This window comes from Peromyscus maniculatus, chromosome 16 (genome assembly GCF_049852395.1).
Source record: "Peromyscus maniculatus bairdii isolate BWxNUB_F1_BW_parent chromosome 16, HU_Pman_BW_mat_3.1, whole genome shotgun sequence".
Lineage (NCBI taxonomy): Eukaryota > Metazoa > Chordata > Mammalia > Rodentia > Cricetidae > Peromyscus > Peromyscus maniculatus.
The window spans coordinates 67,416,310-67,441,686 of record NC_134867.1 but is presented as its reverse complement, the minus strand read 5'-3'; the positions used below and the strand labels follow the sequence as shown (position 1 = coordinate 67,441,686).

The window sequence follows — 25,377 nt, the reverse complement described above, 5'->3', positions numbered from 1 at the left end:
TCCACCAAGATCAAATAGACTTCATTCCAGAGATTTAGTGATGGTTCAACATATAAAACATCTATAAACATATAAACAAAATGAAAGACAAAAACCACATGATCATCCCAGTTGATACAGAAAAGGCTTTTAACAAAGTTTAACATCCCTTTATGACAAAAGTCCTGGCAAGACTAGGGATACAGGAGACATACCTCAACATAATTAAGGCAATTTACAGCAATCTCAGAGCCAATAACAACCAAAATGAAAAGAAATTCAAAACATTTCTATGAAACTTTAAAACACTGAAGCACGAAATTGAAGAAGATATCAGAAGATGGAAAGATCTCCCATGCTCATGGATAGGCGGGATTAACATAGTAAAGATGGCAAGCTTACCAAAAGCTTTTTTGTTTGTTTGTTTGTTTGTTTGTTTTAATAAAGAAGCCAGAAATACACACTGGAAAAAAGGGAACATCTTCTACAAATGGTGATGAACAAACTGGCTGCATGTAGAAGAATGCAAAGAGATCCATACTCATCACCCTGCACCAGAGCCATATCCAAATGAATCAAGGACTTCAGCATAAGGCCAGACACACTGAATCTGGTAGACAAGAAAGTGGGGAATAGTCTTGAACTTATTGATATAAGAAAAAGACTCTCTGAACAGAATACCAATAGCACAGCCACTAAAAGCAACAATAACAATTGGAATCTGAAACTGAAAATCTTCTGTATGGCAAAGAACATGATCAATGGAACACAGCAGCAGGTTACATAATGGGAGAAGTTTTGTTTTTTGTTTTGTTTTGTTTTGTTTTGTTTTACCAATTCCATACTCAATAGAGTGCTAATATCTAAAATACATAAAGAACTCAAAGCATTGGAAATCAAGGAAACAAATAGCCTATATTGCTTTTTATCATGATTATAGGTTCTGAATAACTCATTATGACCATCTCCCACTTTTGTAAAAATTAAAACCACCCCAGAGAAGGAGAAAATGAGGCAAAATGAAGAGCTCCAGTACAGAGGCTTCACTTGAATAGGTTGTGTGTTCCATCCCTGATAAACATCACTGTCAGAATCCTTTGTGTCTACCGTAAATCACTTTAGTTTCACTTCAGGCACAAATTTTCATGTTTTGTGTATTGCACAGATGGAAGACAGTTGGTGACTGAGCTCCGTGAAGATCCCTATGGGGCTTGAAAATGAGTTTCATATGTTGGAGTCTCTCACACTGGTGGGTTCACAGCTCAGGGCTTTCAAATAACCATAGTTAGTGACACTGCCCACATCCTTCTCAGCTCCACACTAAATAAACTTCAGTGACCCTCCTGGTAGAGTCTTAGAAAGGACAGTCTTTACATTTTGAGAGTCAGAAAAAAAACAGCCGTTTCTATAAATTATATCCATGATGACCTGTTGACTATTAAGATTCCAAATAATATATTGTCCTTTTTACATGGCTCTTGCTCACTAGCCATCTTATACAAAACCCTAGCATTCTTTCTCTTAATTTTCCCGTGTCTCATGATCTAGAAATAGTCATTACTATGATACTTCATCTATACAAATTACAACACATTTCTGTTTAGTAAAGAACTATGTTAACTTTTATTAGGAGAATGGCAGTAATGAAAGTTTTGTCTAGCAACTATTTCATACAACCAAATATGCAGAGCTGTTTCATGTTTTTTTCTAAAAGATAGTTATTTTTAAAATGCTAAAAATATTTTTGATTTTCAAGTTTAAACACTCATTACATGGATTATATCTTTCAAACCATGTATTACTAGTTATGAGTTGGATACCATCATGAATACTACTCATTTCCTTTACTTTACAATAATTATACATAAATGTGAATTTTGTTCACTGATCATATAGTACTACAATCGATTTAAATATTGAGAAGAAGAAAATGCACACAGTTTAAGGGATTTTTACACATATTTAAGGAGTTATTTTATCTATCAGGTTTTAATGTCAAGAAAAAATTTAATAACATCCCTTGAGAACCCTTAGATTTCTGCACCATAGTGCTTAAGTAACTGGCAATAGTGCTGCAACCATGCCTCAGAGTCATCTAAGTATTTCCAAGATGGTTTGTTATGCAAATAAGATAAGAAGGAATCTATGTTGACTTGAAGGCCAGGACAGGGTGACCTAGGGCTCTCAAAGTCTGGCAGGCAGTTGGGAACAAAACAACAGTTTTAGCTACTCAGCATGTTACAGAAGAGACAATGCTGATGGTGATTTGGCTGATCTGGATGCTGCTCAAGGTGGAACCTTTCTCCAAATGCAATTCTAGCTGCTGTGTTGCATGAGCATATGGTTGTTTATCTTTTTTCCATCAAGATCCAAGTCGCTCACAATATAATTGCTTTTTATAAACTATTCATCATGATTAATGATGCGGAGATGAACTGTATGGTCAAGGGTCTGATGCAGTTATCATTTACAAAATTAAGAAAAGAACCTCATTTTTATAGCAAATAATAAGTCTCCAATAGCTATAAATGTGTTTGGTTCTTAAAATAGTTAAGTTATAATCAATACACACTGTCAATCTCTAACTTTACAAATGGTTTGAATTCCTGCAGTATTCACCAATTTGGAACACATTTTTCTACAAGAGAATGTTAAAGGAGTGGTTGACTCTTCACTCCAGCCCAGAGAAGCTTACTCCTTTTGTGTTCATATATTATTGAACAGCTTTTATGTGCCAGATAAAATATTTTGTGTTGCTTAGATACAGACTGAACAGCATAGATGAATTTTGACCACCATAGAGCAACAAATGAACAAATGCACAGCATTGTTTTAGATGCTATGAAGGAAACAAAAGGCACAGAAGGAAGAGAGGGTGGCGGGAGACAGGAAGACAGGCATCCAAGTCGTCTAGATTCTCTGTGATTCTGAACAGATATTTGCAAAAAAAAAAAATGAGGTTTAAGACTTTTCTTAATTTTAATTACTGACATGAAAGAAAAAAATTAATCTGAGATCCAGTCCACACAGTCTCAGTTAACCCACATGAGCTCATTAGACTGTGTCTATGATTAATCCTTCTCAGCTTTACTTTAGTTAGTGAATGTAGACTACCATGGAATCAGGAAGTCTTTCAGCAGAACTTCTCTACAAAAGAGACAACCCTGAAAGAACTGGTAGATGAGACAATGTTGATTGCACCTCACAGCAGTATATTCTTCCTCACAGAAGGATTTGGGCGACATGTCCCCACATCTACACAAAACAAAAACTAAAGCAAGGTTTTCAGAATAGAAATTCAAATGCAAAATCTGTAAATATGTTAAAATGTATGTCATATGTAGAGAGAAACTGTAAAACCTCTGAGATTATACCACATTTAATGTTTGACAGTGACGAATGAGCCAGATGGATTTGAGTGAATCCAAGCGGAAGAGTCACCTAATACCATTGGAGATGGTGGCAGAGTTGGGGTCTGCAGTTATAATTAAATGTGGTGAGAGGCTTTTAAACAAGGGAATGATCAGTCATAGCTAAAAGATAATTTTGTGGCTAAATGGAAAGGAAATGAAAAAGAAAGCAGAAAGATATAGTAGAAAGCTTAAAACAATCTAAAATAATAGCAATAATACTCTTCCAAGAGTTATTAAAAGTTTAGAGTAAAGTGAGTGCTATGACTGAGAATTGACCAGGGTAAATTATACTTTGAACTGCAAATCAACAAAACTTGACAGAAAAATGATAAAAGTTTGTGAGAAGCAGGAAAGGATGTTGATGATTAAAAACCATGGTTAAATGTTTAGAGAGAAAAATAAGAACTGGAATAGAAAAAAATAGCTAAAGGGTAAAATCATGGTTGATTTTATTCTGTTTGAATTCCATGATACAATGTTTTCTTTTAGCAATTAAAATTTATCCTTAATTTAGTTCTCTTAAATTGAAATTGACTATTTGTAAATATAAAAATAATTATTTAGAAGAGAGCACGTTTCTTTAATGTCTACATTAAGATGAGATTATAAAATCTAGTATGATTTACCAAAATTATCGACTGGGTATAGTTCACTCAGGGGGAAAATTTGTGCTCTAAGTAAGGTAGACAATAAAACAATTGTCTTTACAACAATAAAACTTTTATAGTAAAACTTTTACAGTTTTTTAAACCAACCTAACAAAGATGAATATATGATGGAAACAGGAGAGAGAGAGAGTAGAAGGCTTGCTAGGAATGGGAGCGAGGGGCAAGTGGATAGCTGGATCTAGACACAGCAACCAAAATATTCCTTGTGATTATTTTCCACAAGTGCCTTAGACAAAGGCAGGCTGGGTGGCTCTGCTTCATCCTTGGCTACCCTGTCTCCACCCACCATTTCACAGCTTTGAAGCAGATGTGAACACCTCACCCAAGAAAAAAGGATGGGTGGCATCTATGGAATGTCATGATGTAGAACAGTAGCTGAACAGTTAAATTATTTATCTAGAAATTCTGAATTTGAAAAATGAAAAGAATGGAGAACCTACAGTTTATTGAAGTCTCAAAATAGAAAAACAATTAAGGGATAAGCTGGATAAGATGATACTTTTGTAATTTGAGCTTGCCATTATGCCCTGTACTAAGAACAAAAGAAACATCAGATCAGGCTGTTACTTGATTATTTCTATTAAAAAAAAAAAACTCTTAGAAAAATTTCTTACATTTTATTTACATCATTTTCACCTTTCCTCACTCTAACCTTTCTCTTTCTCCTTCCCACTCCCAGCGAAATTCATGGTTTCTCTCTTTCTGTCTCTGTCTGTCTCTCTCTCTTTCTCTCTTTCTCTCTCTCTCTCTCTCTCTCTCTCTCTCTCTCTCTCTCTCTCTCTCTGTTTAAATATCTATTGTGTAAATATATAAATACAGCCTGCTGAGTCCATTAGCAATTGCTCATATTTTTTTAAGGCTGGCCACATAGTATTGGATAACCAATTAGTGGCCTCATCCCTGAGGAAGACTGGATCTCCCTGTCCCAGCATTCAATAATTGCCTATTGCTGTTCTTCTAGGGTTGGAGCCAGTGAGATTTCCCACACACACATTGGCGTGTAAACTGGTGTTGTCATTGTTCAGGTCTAGTTTTAGCAGCTGTTTTGTTGAGATTTCATGAATAAAACTTTGTTATATACAGAAGACACAATCTCACAGTAAAAGTCTTGGTGCCCTGGTTCTTAGAATCTTTCTTTTCTCTTTTCCATAATTTTTATCCAAGCTCTATGTATGAGTGTTGCATTGTAGACGGATCTATTGGAGCTGAACACCCCAGAGTTAGTTGTTCTCTGCATTTTGACCATTTGTTTCCTTCTGTAATGACCTATCTAATTCAGGGGTTTTCAACCTTCCTAATGCTGTGATCTTTTAATATAGTTCCTAATGTTGTAATGACCCTCAACCATAAAATTATTTTTGTTGCTACTTCATAACTATAATTTTGCTACTATTCTGAGTCATAATGCAAATGTCTGTGTTTTCTGATGGTCTTAGGCAATCCCTGTGAAAGGGTCATGGGATCCCCAAAGGAGTTGTGACCTACAAGCTTAGAATCATTGCACTAATTGCTGCAAAGAGAAGCTATTTGATGATAAATGAGAGCTACATTAATTTGTAGGTATAAGGATGTCTTAGTTTGAGTTACCATTGCTATAATGAAACACCATGATTAAAAGCTAGTTGGAGAGGAAAAGGTTTATTTGACTTATGCTTCCACATCCATAGTCCATCATCAATTCTGAAGGAAGTCAGGAAAGGAGCTCAAACAGTGCAGGAACCTGGAGCAGGAGCTGATGCAGAGGCTTTGGAGGAGTGCTGCTTACTGGCTTGCTCCACATGGGTTGTTCAGCCTGCTTTCTTAGAGAACCCAGGACCACTAGCCAGGGATGGAGCCACCCATAATGGGCTGGGCCCATATATATTTATCACTAATCAAGAAAACATCCTATGGGTTTTTGTACAGCCTGATCTTAAGGAGGCATTTTCTCAACTGAGCCTCTCTCTTCTCTGATAACTCTACCTTGTATCAAGTTGACATAAAACTACCCAGTACAAAAAATGTTTAGAATGCACTTAGGAATTTTATTGGTGTAGGCAAGTGGCAATAGTAGACTCCCAATTAGGTTCCATGTCCTCACTATTCATGAATAATTGGCTTGGTTTATAGTATCAGACATGAAATCCTCTTGCTGAGTGAAACTTAAGTCCAATTAGACAGTTATTGGTTACTGTCATGATATGAATCCCACTATTGCATGTTTAATAATAGTTTGCCATATTAGTCATAGCTGTGGTTCATAGTCAGCACAGATGTATAAGACATTTAATTGCTTTTCTCTTTGGCAGTTTTTATTAACACCTTCTGGTATTATGAAAGCTAGTCTTCTGAGCTTGGTCAGACGCAGATATATTCTTCCTAATTCTGTGTCTGAAGTGCTTGGTATCCTTAGCAATGGGAGGCTTACTTTTGAATTCTGTGAATCAGCCTAGGGAAACATCAATAGCTTTTATTGTTTTGGGAGTTGCTTGTACACCTATAACCAACAACTTGACATTTCTCACACCTGTTACTTAGATTTTGCTATACAATCTGTGGCTCTTTCAGGGAGAATTATCACCCCAAGAGACATAACTATTTCATGTACTAATTTATATGTGTGTGTGTGTGTGTGTGTGTGTGTGTGTGTGTGTGTAATTTTAAGTAAACAAAATAATATTATTTGTTGGGAAATATTATTTTAAGGTATGTTACTTTTGTTTATGTTGCATTGGTTTAACTCTGTGAAGCTGTATTACTGTGCATGTCTAAAATGCCTGATGGTCTAATAAAGAGCTGAACAGCCAATAGGGAGGCAGGAAAGCGAAATAGGTGGGTCTGGTAGGCAAAGAGGATAAATAGAAAGAGAAATCTTGGAGGAAAGAAATACAAGTATCCAGAGAAGAATGACATCAGGGACCAGACACCCAGCTACAGAGCAAGAGTGAGAGTACGGTTTACAGAAGTAAGAGAACAGGAAAAACCCAGAGGCAAAAGATAGGCTAATTTAGTTAAGAAAAGCTGACTAGCAACAAGCCAAGCTAAGGCCAATTATTTATAAGCAAGAATAAGCTTCTGGATGTGATTTATTTGGGAGCTGGGTAGTGGGTCCCCAAAAAAAGCAAAAACAACCAACAACAATGATTTCCTAGAGTTTTTCAAATATCCTTATTGTTATGTATTCCCCCCTCAATTTCTATATTGCTTTCTGCTCCCCTCCCCCAGGAAAGCCTCTTCCTGCTCTTCTGCCCATGTTCTCCTTTATAGCACTTATATCCAATCATCCCCCTCTTTAAAGCTCCATCTGGCCCATTCTCCCATTTTACTTTCCTGGTTTCTGTGGTTACACCAGGTTACACACTCAAATATAAAAATTTAGAGCCAGGAGACACAAATGAGAGAGAACATGGGTTTTGGTTACCTCACTCAGTATAATATTTTCTACTTCTATCCATTTACCTACAAATTTCATGGTTTCAGCTTTCCTTTCAGCTAAATAATATTCCATTTATAAGTACTGCATTTTTATCATTATTCATTCATTGGTTGAAGAGCATTTAGGTTGTTTCCATTTCTTTTTTATTGTTTTTTTATTATTATTATTCTTTATTTTGCAATACTATTTGGTTCTACATAATAGCCACAGATTCCCTTGTTCTCTCCCTTCCAGCCCCCCTCCCCTTCCCCCAGCACACCTCCCATTCCCACCTCCTCCAGATCAAGGTCTCCCCCAAGGACTGGGATCGACCTGATAGACTCAGTCCAGGCAGGTCCAGTCCCCTCCTCCCAGATTGAGTCAAGCGTCCCTGCATAAGTCCCAGGTTTCAAATAGCTAACTCATGCAGTGAGCCTAGGACCTGGTACCACCGCACAGCTGCCTCCCAAACAGATCAAGCCAATCAACTATCTCACCTATTCAGAGGGCCTGATCCAGTTGGGGGCCCCTCAGGATTTGGTTCATAGTTCATGTGTTTCCATTCATTTGGTTATTTGTCCCTGTGCTTTATCCAACCTTGGTTTCAACAATTCTCGCTCATATAAACCCTCCTCTTTCTCACTAATTAGACTCCCAGCTCTCCACCCGGGGCCTAGCCATGGATGTCTGCATCCAGATTTCTCAGTCCTTGGATGGGGTTTATGGCTGTTGTGAATAGAACAGCAAAAAGAAAACATTGCTAAGCAAGTATTTGTGGAGGAGGATGTCAAGCCTTTGGGCATACTGAAGGAATCGTATAGGTGAGTCATGCAGTACTTTTAGCTTCTTGAGAATTATCCACATTAATTTCCATTGTGGTTGAACCAGTTTGTAAACCCATCAGCAGTACATGAGGGTTCTCATTTCCTCACACCTTTGCCAGCCTTTGCTCTAGATGGTTTTGTTGATCTTAGTTAGTCTTCCTGGGGTAAAATGAAATCTCAAAGTTGTTTTCATTTGCATTCTCCTAATTGCCAAGGATGATGAACTCTTTTTGAGTGATTTCTTAGCCATTTTTATTTCTTCTTTTGAGAATTTTCTGTTCAGAACCATAACCATTTGAGTTACACAAAGTCACAGTATTTTTTAAAAAGAAAACTTTCCAACTGGTAAAGAGAAAAAAATGTGGAAATCCACCAAGGTCAGCTGAATAGAACTAATGGCAAAGCCAATGTGAAGGTCATAGTACTCCCTTTACAAAGCTATGGTGTGAAGAGCAGCTGTGTGACATCTGTTGTTTTTCATTCTGCAAGATTTTGGTTTCCATGTTCTTTACTATTCTGAGAAAACTAATGTAATATTCCCCAAATAAATTAAGATCAACTTGGCTTCTTGAATGTAAACTTCTATTAGAACTGAAGACTTGGAAAAAGAATAGTGAAAATCTTCCACTGGGATTCTGGGGTCAGTGTATGAAGGTGTAAGTGCTAGGATTTATTTGGCTGTTGTCTCCTATTCCTGTTGAAAATTGATTGTCCTCACCTTGACACTGTAATTGTTAAGTTCATGTGAAACCCCAAAATGACATTTGATCATCTTTATTTTATGTTCTGTTTGTAACAACTTATTCCTGTCATTACTGCCAAACTTAAACCTTATTCTCCTTTGCTTGTAGGGCTACTCCTGATTCCAAGGATTCTGAGATCAAATCTCAGCCTGCCTCTGATTACTGTGGTTAATTCTACTTGTTTATCTAAATAATTACAAAATATCTCTTATCTTTTAGAATATTCTAAGAATTAGTAACTGTAACATGACTGTCAATGGATATTTTATTTTTGTAGCTATTGATATTAACTTTAAAACATTCAGCTTTTTCATTGTCTCCAAAATTGAAAGAAGGAAAGGATGTTGGGTAAGTTATTGTGTTTCTGCAGAGAAATCAACCAAAGGGAGCGTTAGGGAAGTAAAATTCCTACTTCTCAGGTATCATTTGGTAGTGATTTCTTGTCATTCAGACACTAAAAATGAAGCATTTATTGTAGAGTATATTCTATATAATAATTCATCTTAGAAAATTGCAGCCAAGCTCTTTATGGACACCTTTTTTGCTAAAGAGTTAAATAATGTTACAAATTACTAAGAACACAAATACCATCAATTTTTAGCCTTGGTCTGAATATTAGAGAGAAGGCATAAGGCAGAAGTCAATTTAATGAGTTTTCATTGATTTCCTCTTGAAGAGCTAGAAGTAATTAATTGAGAAATCCAAAATTTTTCAAATATTTTAGACACTGTATTTTAAAGATGGTGAATGAAAACAATTTACCTCATAGAAAACTCTATCTTTGTCATGTGGCACAGCATGTTGATTATACAAGGAAGATACTGAACTGTTTTAAATATATATTAAAGAGTCTACACATGTAAATTGTTGCTTTATTATATGAACTTTAAGTCCAGTGTCAGAATACCCAAAATGTACAAGTGTATCTGTTTATTCATAGTGTCATTTGCATTAAACACATGTCACAAATATGATTACCAAACCTAACCTCAGGTCTGGCAACACATCTGGCCACAAGTCAAATCCACCCGAAAGGACAACTGGATAGTATAAAATTGTAAAGTATGTTTTCTTAATGCTCCTAAAAGATAAATTTCATAAATACATCAATTAATGGAAAATCTTTCAGAATGACTCTTCAAATAATCAGTTTTGAAGGAAATGATACCTGTTTGTATGAATATAGTATAATGCTTGCTTAAAAAGGCAGTTAATCTTGACACATATAATAATGCTTGCTTAAAAAAAGCAATTAATCAGAATTGAAACTTCATCTTGGTGGATCTTTCCTGTGATAAGTATGTAATGCCCTTCTTGATCTCTTTTGATTGATCTTAGTTTGAAGTCTATTTTGCTGGATATAAGGATGGCTACACCTGCTTGTTTCTTAAGACCATTTGATTGGAAAGTCTTTTCCCAGCCTTTTATTCCTAGGTAGTGTCTATCTTTGAATTTGAGGTGTGTTTCTTGTATGCAGCAGAAAGATGGGTCCTGCTTTTGTATACATTCTGTAAGCCTGTGTCTTTTTATAGGTGAATTAAGTCCATTTATATTAAGGGATATTAATGACCAGTGATTGTTCATTCCTGTTATTTTTTGGTGATAGAGTGTGTGTACTTCTCTTCTTTGGGGTTTACTGCTGTGGCTTTATCTATTGCCTGTGTTTTTTGAGGGTATATCTGACTTCCTTAGGTTGGAATTTTCCTTCTAGTGCTTTCTGTAGGGCTGGGTTTGAGGATAAGTATTGTTTAAATCTAGTTTTGTCTTGGAATGTCTTGTTCACTCCGTCTATGATGATTGAAAGTTTTGCTGGGTATATTAGTCTAGGCTGGCATCCATGGTCTCTTAGTGTCTGCATTACATCTGTCCAGATCCTTCTGGCTTTCGAAGTCTCCATTGAGAAATCGGGTGTTATTCTAATGGGTTTGCCTTTATAAGTCAGTTGGCCACCAAGATGAAGTTTCAATTCTGAACACTTATGCCCCAAACACAAGGGCACCCACATATGTAAAAGAAATATTACTAAAGCTTAAACCACATATAAAACCCCACACATTAATAGTGGGAGACTTCAACACCCCACTTTCACCACTGGCAGATCTCCCAAATCGAAACTTAACAGAGAAATAAAGGACTTAACTGATGTTATGACTCACAGGATTTAATTGATATCTACAGAACATTCCATCCTAACAAAAAAGAATATACCTTCTTCTCAGCACCCCATGGAACCTTCTCTAAAATCAACCACATACTTGGCCACAAAGCAAATCTCAACAGATACAAAACAATTGGATGTAAAACAAAGATGACTAGACTGCTACTCACAACTCCAGGGAGGCTACCTAGAAAACAGAACCCCAAGAAAGACACAGGGATAGTCTAATGACAGAGAAATGGATGAGATCTACATGAACAACATTCATGGCTGTAATGAAGGGCAAGGGTTAAGGGAAAGAGAGCTTAGGGGAGCGGATCCCAGCTGGATCAAGAACAGAGAGGGAGAAACAGGAATAAAAGACCATGATAAATGAAGACCCCATGAGAATAGGAAGAAGCAAAATGCTAGAGAGGTCCACAGAAATCCACAAAGATACCCCCACAATAGACTATTGGCAATGGTTGAGAGACAACCGGAACTGACTTACTCTGGTGATAGGATGGCCAAACACCCTAATTGTCATGCTAGAAACCCCATCCAATGACTGAGGGAACCAGATGCAGAGACCCACGGCCAGGCCCCAGGTGGAGCTCCAGGAGTCCAATTGGTGAGAAAGAGGAGGGTTTGTATGAGCGAGAATTGTTGAGACCAAGGTTGGAAAAAGCACAGGGACAAATATCCAAATGAAGGGAAACACATGAACTATGAACCAATAGCTGAGGAGCCCCCAACTGGATCAGGCCCTCTGGATAAATAAGACAGTTGATTAGCTTGATCTGCTTGGGAGGCATCCAGACAATGGGACCGGGACCTGTCCTCAGTGCATGAGCTGGCTGTTTGGAACCTGGGGCTTATACAGGAACACTTGGCTCAGCCTGGGAGGAGGGGACTGGACCTGCCTGGACTGAATCTACCAGGTTGAACTCAATCCTCAGGGGAGTCATTGCCCTGGAGAAGATGGGAATGGGGGGGGTGGGATGGGGGAAGGGAGGGTGGGAAGGGGGAGAACAAGGGAATCCATGGCTGATATGTAAAATTAAATTTAATAAATAAAATTTTTAAAAAGGCAGTTAACTTGACACTCACTAGGATTAGCAATATTTTTTTCACATACCTGTTTATCTGTGTTGTCAGGCCACCTATGGTTTTAGAGAGGACTTAGATCACATGCTTTTGAAACAAATTTTTAAGTTAAAAAGGCCTAGAAAGTGAAGCTAGGGCATGGTATGGAATTGTGATGTCGTCCCTGTTCCTTTATTCTCCTGGAACCTATTACATTCTGGCTTAGCATAGAGTTCTGTCACTCTTATTTCATTGGTTTGCAATGTTTGTACATATTTATGAAATATTGGTGACATAAATCAATATGTCAACCTTTGAATAGGCTAATAGTTATTAATGGTTGCACATAATGGATGACCTCCTTTGAGGCTAAAATATTTGTTTTGACTATTCTAGTTCAAAAGTTTAATGCTGTGTGATATGTTCAATGTTTTATTTTCTTTAAACATCTTTACTTATTCATGTGACTAACTGCAATATAAAACATATCTAAGAATGGCCCCCAACACTGTGATCTGATTCTTCCCATTTGGCTTGATTGGAAGACTTTGGCATTTCCTCCTCTTCTTCTCCTTCCTCTACTCCTCTTGCTCCTTCACCCTCTCTCCTTCTGATCCTATTTCCCCTTATGATATTTTCTTCCTTGTCTTTCTCTTTCTCCTCTTTCACACCATACTCTCTGTGCTCAGAATTATATTATTAGCTGCAAAGAAGGTTCAGAAAGTGAATGTTTCCTAACAGAAAAATTTAAGAAAGAATTAAGGGAAATAGTAATGGAAACACTGAGTGTGATGCTCAAGGAGAACTCATAATGTAATCATTTTTACTTCTCTTCATCCTGAATCAGAAGCCACATATGAATTTTGTTATAATTCCTACAACGAACAAGTAATCAGACAAGGTTTATAAGATTCTTAAAATGTAGACTCTAAAAATATCATTCTTTTGAAATAGTTGAAAAACTAAGTCCCAGGAAAAATCTCAAAGAAAGCAAATGGAAATTCTGTGATTGTTTAGAAAATCTTCCTTTATTTGTATTTACTTGGTGTGCATATTTACATTCTGTAGAGAAAAGGGGCTGGCTAGAGAAACCCACCCTGACCCTGGAGCCCAGAATTAGGGAAGGATGGCTCAGATAATGCCAGTGAGAGAAACATAATTTAGCTCAGATCAGAACTGTCTCTGCCCCTGTCCAGTTGACTTGTGAAACCAACCAGTCACAGAGCAGGACAGCAGAATCCAGGCCCTCGAGCCCAGGACCAGGGAAAAAAACACAGCCTGTGTTTGGGACCTGAGCCAGAGAAATGAACACTTTATCCCCAAACCCAGAACCCAGGAAATATGCCCTGACTCTAAAACTAGTACCAAAAAAAAAAACACTCTTGGCCCCTAGAATCAGAGTCAGTGAAAGAAATGTGCCCTGGCCTTAGAGGTAGTGTCAAAAAGCCAAGAAAGGCCAGTGAAAGAAACACAGTTTGGCCCTGAAATCAGGGCCATCTCTGCCTGTTGCCCACAAAACTGGCCAATCCCTGGGCAGAAAATAAGCTAACCAATCACAGTTGACCCCACCCCCTTGACATCCTATATAAACTGCCCTGCCCGGTCAGTTGTGAGCTGTTCTCTCCATCCTGGTAGAGGCATCTACTCTCCTGGACTCCTCCTTCCCAAATAAACCTCTTTCTCAAAAGAGTTTTGAGTGAAACCTTCATTCACTGGTGCACAGAATAACCTTGCTGGGACATCCCATAGTGGACTGAGCAAGGGGAGCTGAACAGAAGAACCTTGCTAAGACGTCCCATAGTGGACTGAGCAAGAGAGAGCTGGTAACACTAAACCAGAGATTGTAACTCTCCAGGAGAGGAGCAAGATTGTTGTGTGCTGCGGGGAGACCATGCCCCATCACACCAGGTGTATCCTGACTTTCCTGAAGAGTCAGGATACCCTTCCTTGCTTGAAGCAGTTCCAGGCGTGACTCTCCTGAGAAGTCAGAAAAATTTCCTTTGCAAGATTGGGCTGTTTCTTTGCAGTCCCAGCCATCACAGCTGTGCTAAACATCTCCAGGTGTCCGGGACACCTTCAGGGCAGAGCTCTTCTTCTGAGTAGCTCGAGGTGTCTGGGATACCTCACCCTCTAGGGCTGAACTGTCTCCAGTTCAGTCATCACAGCTGTGCTAAACAGCTTCAGGTATCCAGGACACCTTCAGGGTAGAGCTCTTCTTCTGAGTAGCTGGAGGTGTCTGGGATACCTCACCCTCTAGGGCTGAACTGTCTCCTTGCAGTTTCAGGCATCAATTTACTAACATTTTGGTGCTGAAACCCGGGACACCAAACCCAGAGTTTTTGCAATTTACTAACACCTTCATAGGGATATCATAAAATTTAGCTAAACAATAAACCTCACTCCATAGAATTCACTATTTCTTGTATAATTCTAAGTAATCTACTGTAGAGTACTGGAATTATTTCAACCTGTAAAGAAATGAAGAAGTAGGACATGGAACACTAAGAGTGAGGGGCAACAATATTTGGGTACAAGGACACCTATGCAGCTGTGCTTTTTAGATGTGTAGCTTTTGACTAGGTAGCACATCACCTAATGTTGTATAAATTGCAAACTGCATAAGAAAGATCATTTATTTAGGTCCTGATGTGGAAGAACATCGAAAAACAAAAGAAGACAATTTGCTGTTAACATATATTTAATAATGGAAAATCTTTGGAAGTTCTGAGAATTGCCATTTCTCTTAACTATGCTTATAAGAAAATATTTGTTTGTATTTCATGTATATGAGTTCTATGCATGTATACCTGCATGCCAGGAGAGGGCATCAGATCCTCTTATAAATGGTTGTGAGACACCATGTGGTAGCTGGGACTTGAACTCAGAACCTCTGGAAGAGTAGCCAGTACTCTTAACCCCTGAGCCATCTATGTGGTTGGTTGGGCTCATCAGGATTATGAACATGGGGTTTTATTATAGTTGCAAAGTGGTTGGAGATAGTATAACTAAAAATGTATGTCTGTGTTTGTTGGATTTTTTCACATTATGTGAACAAAGCACACTCATTAAAAATTTTAATTTTCTAAAAAAAAGAGCATTTCTTTGCAATATGCCATGTCTCTGGGGAAGTCATAAAGCTGGAGGAAGCCTACCAGAAGCAGTAGCCTGACTAGCAGCACTCAGAGATTACAAAATTACAAATGATGCTGAATTTCATTAAGTGTCTAGTATTTAGTAAACAAAGAATTATCATTCTTTCTCATCTATTAATATTTACCAATGGAAAGGGGGTTGTTAATTTACTCTATCCAAAGATCTATTTTCCAACCAATTAGCCTGTTAAAAACAGCCAATTAAAGCACAAAGTTGGTATTGAATTTTTACTCATGTGTTTTTTCTTTTGTTCCATAATTAATAAGAAAACACTTTGATTTTACCCAAAGATTGTTATGTTTGAAATAATAAGGAAACTTACCATAATTAGACACATCCCCAGTAGAGCAACACTAAGTGAAGATTTCAAAACAACAATTTTTTTCTATCACCACAACAGGGAATAAACAGAAGATAGAGGTCTGAGACATTTTCAAAGGTATGCTGGTCTGGTTTAGCTGCTAAAGGAAAACATGTCTAGTAATGAAATGTTCAGTACTTAGTTCACGTGGCCTGGGAATGTCCTGCACATCACTTGTCCTGCTTCCTAAACACTCAGCCGATCAGGAAATATATGAGAGGACTGGGGGTAGAGATGGGATGACATGGGTGGAACTCTTATGGCCTTAAATACAAGCATTTATCTATAGGATTTCTGAACTCTGACTTTCTTGTAATCTCAGAAGCCCTTCTTCCCCCATGTTCCAATGGACTTCTTACACTTACCTTTTATTCTCCTCCTTCTTACTTTCCTCCAGAATTGAAGCAGAAGCATGTGAATGTTTGACACTATTATAGGCTCCACAGGGAGCAAAGAAATAAGCCATGGCACGTGATAAATAATAGGATGTTGGCAATGTTAGTGAGCACAAACTAGAGCCGAAGTTGTATTTTAATGAATTGTGATGTTCATAAGAAGAGAGTTTGAGGGTCGTTCAAAAGTTTACACCTCCTGAAACACATTCCCAGATGTGTCATGGGAAGTAGGACTATGTGTGAAGGTTCTGCCATGTGTTATAGTCAGATCTTCCTGGTTTCAGAAAAGAGTTCATACAAGAGACTTAAAATGGTAAAATTATGCTTGATCTATGATTCATTCTGGTAACTTTCCTCATCCCTGTGGCCATAGACAGGTACAAAGTGGACTTGCTAGTAGCCCAGTCATCAGGAACTTGTTCTGACATGGTCACCTAACACCTGGGCCACTACTGTCTTCACTGTCCCTGATGCCATTTGGAACACTTTTCTACTTAATATTGACATGCTAATAGGTAATTCTTTGCCTGGACAACTTACATTTTGATATTGGACCTTGATGAGCAAGAATTGTAATAATTTCTCAAAATTAGTAGAGTGAAGTTTTGTTTTTCACTTTGTTATTTATTGTTTAATTTTGTTCTACTGTAAAAGAATGATAATAGGGGATCTTTTATGAATTTTATCCAAGGATAGAAAGTAAACTTAACATGTCTCTCACTGTGAGAGCTTTAAGAGACACTGACAACAGAGAATATTTTTTCTTGCCAACAATGATATCTCATGGTTTCACTAAAAGATTTTGATAGTCTACCTTCAAATCCCATCTCTATTAAGCACTCCATTTCAGTTTTCTGTTGAATATTTTCTGGTATTGCTATGTTTTTAAGGTGCCTCAGCTTGGTATAGTCAGGATATGCTCTTCTCCATTAATGATTTGTATGTTCTCCTCCAGTAATAAGAACAATACAATTCATCCAGACTAATATTAACCCCCTAAAACCACCCCTGACTCCTGATTCTTCTGCAAATTAAAATATTTTCTCTTCTGAACAAGTTTTATGTGTAATTCTCAGTGTTCTTCATCTAGCTTGACTACATTTTCATCTATCGACATCTACCTACACTTTTCAAATATGTCCTTTATCTGGGTATAATCATACCATATTTAATTTATCCTTCAGACTATTTCTAGTTCTTTTTTTCCTACAAAAACAATATGATTGTCACATCCTCCTTCACCTAGACATAGTGAACATTTGTTTCCTCTACTTGAGAAGTCTAATGATTATTCTTAAGTACTCATTAATTTCTCTGTAATGAACAGGATTAGTCTCCAACCCCTTTTCTTGATCACATCACTTCCTATGAGCTACTATAAAACCAGTCACAATGAATTGTGACTATATGCCGTCACCACTTCTTCCACTTTCCTGAGAATGAGTTTCTTTTGTAAGAAGTTTTCTTTTTAGTCATGCCCATTATTCCAATGCCTAATTGCAGGATGAATGACCCCATAATTGGCTATCACATAGAGTGCTTGACTTGTTTGTTCTACTTTTGGTTCAAACTATGGTAAATACCAGGAAATGGAGGTACAGCACAGCCTTTTAATTTAATCAGCTAATTCCTGTTAAAATAGGTAAATAAAAGATGAAAAACACTACAGCAGGCAATTAAGTTAATCTTACTATGTCCCAGGATTCAGAGCAAGCAAAAGCCATTTGTTCATTTCAATTTTGTTTTACTTTTTCATATAGTTTATTGTCTGAGTACTTAAAACTAGAATTATTGAAGTCAAGATTGACTTCAATTATTGAAGTGAAGAATGATTGGTTGTTGTGAAATATATTGTTCCAACTCTCTTACATTATCTTAATAAGAAATATTTGCTTTGCTTTATTGTTGTTTTATATTAGCTTTTTTTATTCTTGAGAATTTATTATATTATATAATGAAGCATGATCATATCTATAGTGATTTACCTCCTTCAATTCTACCCATGATGGCTCCCTCCTAACTACATATCCTCTTCACTTTTTGATAACCTATTAAGTCTAATTAATGTTACTCATATATGTGTGAGCATGGGTCTATCTAGTGGAGCATATGAAATCTACCAGTATCCACATATAAGTAACAAAACAAATATCAGAATATTTCTCCATATCCTATCAGTTATTGATTACTGGTAGTTCCTGAATGACAAATAGGGCCAAGAGAGCATCTCTCCATCTATGCTGGGATTTTGGCTGAATTAGTCTTGGGTAGGTCATCACAGCTGGTATGAGTTTATGAGTATGATACTCATACCAATATCAACTGAAAACATTTGCATTTTACATTACTTACCATTAGCTGGCTCTTACATTATTTCTGCCTCTTCTATGTTTCCTGAGGTTCAATACAGCCCAGTTATAAAACTGGTTATCCAATTGAACAACAGCAACAAAAATCTCAAAAGAAAACCTATGAATGGCTTGGAAACTCTATTTTTAAAAAGTACTCAAAATCCTTAGCTAGCAAGGAAATACAGATTAAAACTACTTTGGGATCCCATTTTTTAACAATCAGAATGCCCATCATCAGGAACATCAATGACAACCAATGAAGTGGAAGGGGAACTCATACATTTTAATGAAAATATATACTAGTGCAACCAACTTGTACATTAGTCTGGACATTTCTGAAAAAAACAAAATTGTCATATAGCCCAGATATACCATAAATGGGCTTTATATCTGACTATAGAAATACTTGCACATCTACATTCACTGCTCCTTTAATCACAGTAGCTAGGGGATGGAATCAACCTAGATGTCTGTTAGCAGATTCCTGGAGAAGTAAAATGTGGTACATATTTACAATGGGATATCACTCAGCTTAAAAAAAATAAAATCATGAAATTTACAGATAAATGAAAAAACAGTAATACAACTCAAGCCCAGAAATATAAATGTCCCATGTTCTCTCATATGTGACTCTTAACCTCAAATCTTTTATGTTAAATTTGGAGCACAATGGAAGTAAAATTGGAACATGGACTTTGCAGGGGCATGTGAAGGGTAAGGCATAGAAGATTATAAATGCTATTAAAGTAGAGGGTTTAAATATTGAGGGTGGAAAGTCTCATTTGGGGAAGAGGATGAGCATATGGAGGAAATGGAAAGAGAAGCCAACCCAAAGAAAGGGTAAGTGAAAAGCCACGTGGAAGCCTGTTAAGTCACAGAACAAGTTGTTTAAAGTAGAACTGGAGTGGTAATAGAATAAATGTGATAAAAAGAAAAACAGGGGTATATTCTGGGATAAAGAATAAAGTTTGAGTGGGGCTTGGATGGACATGGGGGAATAGGGAATAAGAGGGGCTAGTGAGTGAGTGAGTTAACCAAAATTAAAACGTATGAAGAGTCATAGGGAAACCCATTAGTTCATAAGCTAATTTAAAAGTAAAAATTAAAGAAGAGTGTGAAAAGAATCACCTTGCATGGGAGGATAATACTGCTCACAGAAGACTTGGTTTATTAATGAAAATCAAATTGTAAGGAATGGGATACCTCCCTAATTACTGATCATGAAGACCTCAGAGGTCATGTAAACAACACAGGCTATTGTTGTTGCCCTTAGTTATCAACCATAACTACCTGGTAAGACATTTTGCTGAAGACATCACACACTTTGGGTACAGGGCATATAAGTGTCAGCCTCAAACAGGCCAGGAAACTTCTTCCCCTCTGGATAGTTTTTATGGAGAAAGAAAGTGCTATGCAAGTTGCTGGGAAGAAAAGATATCAATGATCATGTTTTGCTTTGATATTTATTCACTCTTCAGAATACTGAACAATGTTGCCCTCCTTCTCTCTTCCACATTCTCTTTTGCTTTGTCATTAGTCATCAGAAGTTTTTGTTCAAGGTCATGTGTTCTTGACCTTGGCACAGATTCTCTTTAGGCTTCAGATAAGGTGTTTTAAATAGTCTCTCAGCTTCTGGTAGATTATTTACACTCCCCACTCATTCTTTGCTAATCCATATTTTGATGTAGATCCCCTTTTTAAAGTGAGTTAGCACATAGTCTGTGTTTCTTAGCTTTCTAATTTTCAGCAGAAAGTGTGACTTAATCATGGACCGATCACTAATATGTAATGGTTTGCATAATTCCTGATTCACTTCCTGCCTTTCATGTATAACTCATTGGATATTCTTTCCATATGGGTTCTAAATTTATGTAATCTAAGAAGCATTTACTGCCTGAAAAATATTTCCTTCATATCTTTCCACAATAAAGAACATCTATAAGTGTTGATGTGTATAATTAAATTTCTATTGAACTACCATCAGTAATGACTTTGAGTATTCTTATTTAAAGTTGATAATTTTAGCATCATGCATTTCTGGATATCAGATGAGTATTGCAGCAATCACCAATCTCAATTCATAGTCACCCTCTAAGAACAGAAAGTAGAGAACTGTGGAAGGAATAGAATAAATCAACGAATCAATCAAGACAAGCAAACAAGGATTTACCAGCTATTTTTTAATGTATAGTATTGCTTTATATATGCAATATATAAAGTGTTGATTGTTGTCATGGCTATAATTGTAAACATTATCTTAAGAGTTTGCTTTCCTCCTTACTTTTAATAAATGCTTAAGCTTTTGTATAGTATGTGTTTTTATAACTTGATGCTTGTAACTACTATATAGTACACCATGATGGACAGTCACCATTTTCTCCCTGTCTTTTGTCTTAGGATGGCAACTCAAAATGCTTCTAACATGTCAACATTATCTACTCAGGGTGTGCAGTCATTGCAACTATTAATCTTGACTTCAACAATGTTAGAAAATAAAATTTCTCTGTGTGTTTTTACATAAAAATAGTCATTGAGATCACTGTTTCTATCTAGGCACTCTTAATACATAGAAGTGGGTAAATATTTTCTGATTGACTTCTCTGTTTATTGTTGGATATCTGTCAGCATGCCTACTTTTACCCACCAGAAGCAAGTAGCAACCCCAGTAGCAATAATAATTTGACAATCAAAGACACCTAAATATTGTCCAAAGTTCCTAAGTGTGCTATATGTACCACTGATTGAACAGCTGATGTAAGTTCTCTAAACCTTTGTTTTTTGTATTACTTATATAAATGTGATATTTTTAATGGTCAACTACAGCCTGGGATATAGTCACACTAAATCCTGTCTTCTGTTTCTACTTGGTCATTGTAATTGTTCACAATGCCAACTCCACTTGTTTCTTGACAAACGTCCCACTCCTACTATTTACTTGATACAGTTTTTACATAGATACTTGGAAAGAGAATTTTTTGACTTTTTTTCCAAGACATTTGATGGTGACTAGATGTCCATATCTTCTTTTCATGTAATAATATTCTTTAAAAAAAAACACTCTGTCAGGCCCAACGTTCATCTTTACTGTTTTCATACTAAACTAAAAATGTCAATGAAATAATTTCATGCTTTTAGGTATGATCTTGATTTTATTCTTTTTATTATTCATTTTTTTTAAATTTATTTTACATACTGATAACAGTTTCCCCTACCTCCTCTCCTCCTGTTCCCTCCCACCACTACCTTTCTATACCCCCTATCCACTCCTCAGAAAGGGTAAGGCCTCCCATGGAAGTCAACAGTGCATGGGATATCAAGTCAAGGCAGGACTAAGCTCCTCTCCCCTGCATCAAGGCTGAGTGGGGCATCCCATCATAAAGAATAGGTTCCAAACAGTCAGCTTATGTGCAGGGGACAAATCCTGTTCCCACTTCTAGGGGCACCACAAACAGACCAAGCTACACAACTGTCACCCACACGCAGAGGGTCTAGGTCAGTCTCATGCAGGCTCCCTAGCCATTGCTCTAGGGTCTGTGAGCTCCCATGAGCTTGGGTCAGCTGTCTCTGTGGGTTTCCCCATCATGATCTTGACCTCTCTGGCTTCTACAATTCTTGGGCAGAGTTCAGGGAGTACTGTTGAAGAGAGGGGGGAAGGATTGATGATCTTGATTTTAAATGCCAATTGTTTCATTGTCTGGTTTATGCTACCTTTGTGTTTAAAATGAAACCTCATTGAGAAGTTCAAGCTTTTAACACTCAGCAAGAAACAGACTCTTAAGGAAAACAATCCAGTCGTTAACTGATCCCTCCTTTTTACTTACCATCAAATATGCACCAGAAAGGTACATATTTATGGTCCAAATTAGCATTTTATCTCAGTATCTCCTAAATTACATGACTGTACATTAAACATGCTTTTAGATGATCTAAAATCATGTAACAGTAACATTCAGAATAAGTGCTTCTGAATGGACAGGCAAAATGATAGAGTTTCATAACTTATTTATCTTATATGCATTTGGCCAAAACTCAAAATTTGTTTCTAACCTGGTACAAAGTACTTTCCTTATTTTGTTTTTATTTTTTGTTGTTGGTGGTGGTTTGTTTGAAATGGGCTCTCACTATGTATTTCAGGCTGGCCTCATATGCACGATATCCCACCTCAGATCCCTACTGATGTAATTACAGGAAAGAACTACAACATCTAGCTAAAATTACTTTTTTTAAAAAAAAAAGATCAAATAAAGCTGACAAAACTCAAAGATACTAAAGAATTATTTAATGACAACAGAATTCTTACACTTTGACTCCTTTCATTTGCAATCATGTACTGGTAGTGATAGTGATATAGAGAAATTCATTTGGACAAGTAACTGACAATATCTGGTGTTGCTGATTACAGGTCAGGCTATGAGACTCAAGAATACATATTGCCCATGAAGATAAAGACAAAGGACATTCACGAGAAAATGTTGCAGTGGATCCATATTGTACTAGACTCTGGACCAGGTAATGCCTCAGAGGAACACCCTTCACTGGTTTCCCATTTCACGAAGAAATGGACTCATTGTGATGTACAAGCATGACCTGATTAGTCTGTACTATCTGAATTCATTTTCAATCATTTCCAGCACTTCAGTCTTTCCACACTAGTCTTATTACTAATCTTTGAATTATCCACAGTAGATTTTCTTGAGCTATTTTTTTTTCTTCTGAGGATACACTACTTCCCTACTACATGACAAATAAATATCTGTTCAATAATAAACATAGTTTTCTGTATTTTCTCACATTTCTCTTATCTCTGTTAACATTTTGATGGATAATAATGAAGTCTATTCATCTTATGTGACTTATAACAGTGAACAAAAGCTCAGCTGGTTGCTTGTTAATAGCTATATCTCAGTCTTCTCCAAGATAAATAACTGAATATAAAATGAATATCTGTGTAAGACTAATAAGAGGTCAGTATGCAATGACATATTTTACAGTATTAAATATAATGAAAACATAAAATGTAGGCAGCCATTCTTGTCCTCATATTCTCCATGTGCAGATTCAACTAACCAGAAAAGAAAAATATTGTGTCTGCATTGAATATGTACACACTATTTTCTTGTTATTCTCTAAACAATATTTTTGTATATGAAGATGTTCACCAAAGTACATAAAATAACAAATGTTCAAATAGCACTAATATTGTTCAAAGGCATTGTAAGTGACTTAGAGATCATTTAAAATATATGAGAAGATTTGCATAGATAACATTCAAACCCTACATCATATGTTATAAAACACATGGATATCTATGTATTATGGTATCCATAAAAGAACCTAGAATCAATCTTTCAGGCTTTGGAGGGAGTTTTGTATTCATTTTACTTTATGCCTACTCTATTTTCAGATAAAATGAAAGTTCCTTATGAAAGGCAAAGGAACCATTGAAATAACAACATTAAGAATCTTACTTTACGCCGGGCGGTGGTGGCGCACGCCTTTAATCCCAGCACTCGGGAGGCAGAGCCAGGCGGATCTCTGTGAGTTCGAGGCCAGCCTGGGCTACCAAGTGAGCTCCAGGAAAGGCGCAAAGCTATGCAGAGAAACCCTGTCTCGAAAAAACCAAAAAAAAAAAAAAAAAAAAAAAAAAAAAAAAAGAATCTTACTTTACTCTTAGCTCTATGAATGCTTATTAACCTCTTTCTTAACTAATTTCAAAGATAACAGTTTTTAGAATTAGTACTATGAAAAGAAATAGAAACATAACAGTTAAAGTTGAAATCTATAACATGATTATGACTTTTATTTTTCCTTTAATGTTTCCAGAATATTGATAGATCACTGAGAAGCAAGTCAAATTATTACTTGGGTTTATTGTTTTCATCCATGCTTAACTCTGCTGATATTATTTAATATATAAAGTGTAGGAACACAGTCCAGGCATAGAATCATGTGAGGAGAATCCTGAGTATTTGTGAGAAAACTACAAGAAAATAAAGCAAGAGTCTTGTGACCTCAGTTTCTTCAAAACATGGAAATTGTTCTTGTAATGTGTTTCCAGGCTCCTCCCAGGTGTAGTTGATAGGCATATGTTTATATCACATTACTCAAATTGCTTGCTGTTTTTATTCAATTAAATGTTTAAACTATCTATGGAAAAAAGCTTTTGCAATGTGTGTTTTGTCCTTGTGATTCTATACAGATTGAACTCATAGTCATGTGATCTTTTCTTAATCCTCTGATAAGTATAAATTGCCTGAAGCTCTGAGTAAAGTCAGCTTTTGCATGAGACTTTAGTACACCTCATTTATTGGTTCCATTCTTCCAGGTCCCACCACCTCTAGAGCAATGACAGTGAGGACACTGTGATCTTAATTTTTACTATAATCAGAAAGTATAATACTAATAATATACTTCAGATTCCCACAGTGTTGCCCAAGCTCTCCTTCCCCCCACCTCTCACTTCTTCCCTTCTTCGCTTGGTCCCTCCCTCCCAGATATGCAGACATATCTGTGAGATGGAGAAAATATCTTCCAAATAAGTGTGCATCCAATTTGAACATTTTCCTTAATGAGGATTACACACAGTTCACAATCATTTATCATGTTTCCATTTCATATGTGTAAATAGATTCAAGATTAAAAGAAATAGGAGGAAGTTGATAACCATAGGATTAATCATATTAGTTATATATTTTGCCTGAATGTAACTCTGACACCTTTGTATAGGTAGGATGTTGTCTTTTTTGTCGGAAATTATCCCACTATCTGTTTGTAAGAGATTTGGAACAAATTTATCTACTGTTAAAATTCTGGTTTATTTGGCTGACAGTCATGGCAGATAATATTTAATCTACAGTACTAATTGGGAGGATT

General features: G+C 36.7%; 1 long non-coding RNA gene across 2 annotated transcripts in view; it reads left to right on the top strand.

The window, feature by feature from the left end:
* The window catches only part of LOC121823055 (uncharacterized), a 144,861-nt gene that overhangs the window by 11,103 nt on the left and 108,381 nt on the right, over positions 1-25,377 (top strand). The window contains exons 2-4 of one of the 2 annotated variants that reach the window (XR_013045191.1): positions 8,105-8,275; positions 15,798-15,836; positions 22,907-23,013. This is a non-coding gene — a long non-coding RNA (uncharacterized LOC121823055). The remainder of the gene's footprint in view (positions 1-8,104; positions 8,276-15,797; positions 15,837-22,906; positions 23,014-25,377) is intronic. The other variant, XR_013045192.1, reaches the window with a different exon arrangement.